We start from the raw sequence: 3,822 nt of genomic DNA, 5'->3' as shown, positions 1-3,822 counted from the left end.
GGGAGCGGGGAGCCACGAGCCGGGAGCGGGGAGCCGGGCGCGAGAAGCTGGGAGCCGGGAGCGGGGAGCCACAAGCCGGGAGCAGGGAGCGGGGAGCCACAAGCCGGGAGCGGGGCTCCTTCGCAATGGCCTCGGCCGCTGCAGCGGGCTGCTTCCCACGCCCGGGGGCTCCTTTGGCAATCAAATAAGGAAGCCGAAACGGGAGGTATTCCTGCAAGCYGGCGCTCGGACACCTCCCTCGCTTTCGCGGGCGCTGTGAAGGGGGTTATTAAGCACCTGCACGCTGCCCCGCGACCTCCCCGGCTGGGCGCAGGCTGCGGATCGGGTGCTGCGGATCGGGTGCTGCCGACCCTCGCGCTCGCAGCGCGGCGGGGATGCGAGGGCTTGAGTCACGGCAAGTCACCCGCTGCCAGTCCAGCCCGCCAGCCCGGCCGCGGCGCCGCTATCGACGGCGGGTGGCTCTCGCCCTCGCGCCACTGGGGCAGCGGGGCTCGTCCTGTCCCTCCCCGTGACGATCGGGGAGCTCAGAGGCTTCAGGCTGACCCAGGAACGGGTAAAGCCAGTTACCTGTTGGGAGATTTGGGGAGTTTACCTTCTCAGATACGTAGGTCCTTCCGAAAATCCCATTTGCCGTTCTGAGCAGCCTCCAACACCCATATATATATATATATATATATTTTTTTTTTTTTTTGCTTTCTCACCCAACTTTGAGCAACTTTGAGGAGCAGATTCCCAAGCAGGGTGCCCGTGCCGTGCTTCTGGGACACGTCCAGCACAAAAGGCGAAGGCGGGCTTGCAGCAGGCTCCTGGTGGGCCACCAAGGCGAGAAGGGGCGCAGAGCTGGGCCGACGCAGGGTGTTTATGAAAGCTGCACTTGGACGGCCTCGCATCGGCCCTCCCCGGCGGGCGGGCGCAACGCGGGAATCCTTCTGAGCACCCACAAGGCGACGGCGACGGCCGGCTTGTTTGCGTGGGGAGGCAAAGCTGAGCTCCATCTTCTTGGCTATGCTGCTGTCTTCATCTCTTTCAGTGATTTTCTTCAGTCCTACCGTGTTTTCTTTGTTCTGTTTTTTTCTTCTGCCACCATCACTTTTCCATGCAATCTAATCCTAGTCTCTCAGATGAGCACAGTCAAAATACAACCAATGCATCAAAATTTTAAGATCTCATGCCAGGGCCTCTCGCATAGTCAAGGCGCTGAGCAAATGGTAACAGTTTTATTGATCATAGCAGAGTGACAGCTTTCTCTAGCACAGTTTAGCTCCCTGATGGACGCTAATATGTAGATTAGTCTTTCTCACTGGCAAAAGTGATGCGTAAATACTGTGTGGTTACTGCGAGGGGTCTGCKCCTAGCTAAATTAAGGGAGGTGGAGGGGTGTCTGCAAATGTGAAAAGAAGCAAAGAAATTTGGGTAAAGGCTTTGCCTTCTAGCACCATGTGACTGGTCCTAATGCTCTGTCCTTTTTCTATTAATCAATCAAGACTGATTGGCAAAGCTTTTTAATTCAAGTCTCTAAGCAGGATGATCAGAGTTTACTTAGCTAGTGTTGATTTGCACTCGACCAGACGGCTCTGGAGTAAGGTATCGTCTTATAGCACAAACCTTCTTACGAGGGATAAGGAAACCGAGCCCTCCCCGATCCTCCCCGTTACCTCCTCAGCCCGCCGGGCGTCCCCACGCAGCCCCCCGGGGCCGGGGCCGGCTGGCCGCGGGATCCCATCGGCGGGGACAGGGCCGGTGGGCGCCGAGGGGCCGCTGGTTCGGAGGAAAAAGCAGCGGAAAGCAGCTGCGCGGTCCCGTCCCGGTTCCCGGGCGTTCGGCACGTGGCCGGAGTCCCAGCTCGCTGCAATATAACACAAACCTGGCACCAGGAGCGTGCGGCCTGTGGCACATCTCCCCCRGCTATTTTTAGTCTGCTTTTCCAGAGAAACGAGGCTGATGCAACCACCCTTGGTGCGTGGAGGCTCCTCGGTACCCCGCGGTACTCAGGGCCGCGCTGTCCCGCAGAGGGACGGCTCCCGCCRGAGATGCGCTGGTGCAGGAGCTCCAGGACACATTTAACAGCGTGATTAAACAGCGGCAAACCCAAGGGGGAGAGACGCGAGCGGTGAGCATCACCCAAAGCGAGCTCTGCTCCTCGCAGCAATGTTTCTCGTAGGGTTTCCCACACTGTCCGCACAGAGGCACCTACTGAGCATCATCCCGCAGAGAGAGAGAGAGGAGGAAATACGTAATGAAACTGGTTTAACATTAAGCAAAGCAAATTGGTTTTACTTAGTAACGTTGTTTCCTTGTAAAACATGCTGTGCTAAGGTCCTGCTTCTGCAGAAGACCAGAGGTGATCTCAGCGGTCCATCTCAGCAGGCCTGGTCGCCGGCTTGAAGTTTCGCGTGGCGATTACTCTTCACAGGACTTGCATTTACGATGCGATTTCTTCCTGACTAGCTTCATACAGCAGCGCAGAATTAACCTGGAACACTTATTCTTCACATCAAAACTTCTTCTTTTCCTTAGGTAGAATATCTTTTACACAGAATCTTTTATGCAGTATCTTTTATGCAGAATAAGAATTATTTTTATTGCTTCTTCAAAGAAAAGTAGAAAACTTACGCTGAGTCCCAGGAAGGAGTTAGGTCTGGAAGTCTTTCAAGGCCGGGCAGGATCGCTCCGTGCGCTCAGAGACGCTCGCGGCACAGGCGTCCGGCTGGGATGCAGTGGGTAGGATGAAGCCCTGGGCGCTCGGAAAGGCCAGGGACACCCATCTGGTGGCTCTTGGAACGTGTCCTGCCATTACGGACATTTTCCAGCTGCAAATATCGTTCATACGCATTGTTCAAAGCGAGAATAAATCGCTCATTTGCAGGAAAGCAGGAAAGCAGGAAAGYGTGCCAGCCAGCCATTTGCACGCGGGTTACAAATGCTCTAGATCAAATTAGTTCTTCTAAAATTCCTGCAATTTTCGATTGTACGTATGTGCCTCCAGACAATTACAAAACWGTCAGTGAAGCACCAAGGCTTCTTTGATCCAACCATGCCTACTCTGCAAAGAGATCTGTGTTAGACTTCTCRAATGTGTTCACAACCTGTTTACGGCATTAAAACATTTAGCTGTTGCTGTTTAGAGTATCAGTATATTCACATGTTCACAACAGAGATCAAGCATCTTGGCTCGTAACACATGATCTTGGCTCATAATAGTTCAACAGTCACATTTAAGGAAATTTAAATGTCTTCAAGAAAAATATTAGATGGTTCCTCTAAGGCTGTGCATGTACTAATATTCCTGTTATCTACAAAAGTATTAAATATATTATTAAACACTGAAAGACAATTGCATTAATGCCCTTTAAAAAAACAGCCTGAGTTTTAGTACGCCGAAAGCTGCTTATCTGTTCATTGGGACTAAAAAGACTCAAATGCCTTTTAATAATTAAAAGGTCTGAACTCTGTCTCAGTCGAAACTTGGAAGGCAGAGGAGCCACAGACCCCTCCGGGACCTCTAAATGCGGTAGAATCATCTAAACCCAAGCTCAACTTTTCGGAAAGAGCACGTAACTTCAGGAGAGCTCCTTATTTAGACTTTTTTTTAAAAAACTGAACTTCTTTCCCAGGGATTTGCATTAACATGGTTTATGGGCTTGGGCTTTCCAGTCCGTYGAGGAAAGCCCCAGCTTTGAGGACGGATGGAAGCACGGGAAGGGCCGCGGCGCTGGGCCCCGCACGCCTGCGGCTCGGTCCGGCTCCCCGCCGGCACGGGCCCGTGTCGGGGGCCGGGCTGCGGAGCGCCTGCGCCGCTGGGAACCCCCCGCCGGTGCCGGG

The sequence above is a fragment of the Rhea americana genome, unplaced genomic scaffold (assembly GCF_003343005.1).
Source record: "Rhea americana isolate MKP2758 unplaced genomic scaffold, rheAme1 scaffold_42, whole genome shotgun sequence".
Lineage (NCBI taxonomy): Eukaryota > Metazoa > Chordata > Aves > Rheiformes > Rheidae > Rhea > Rhea americana.
This window is presented reverse-complemented; position numbering follows the sequence as displayed.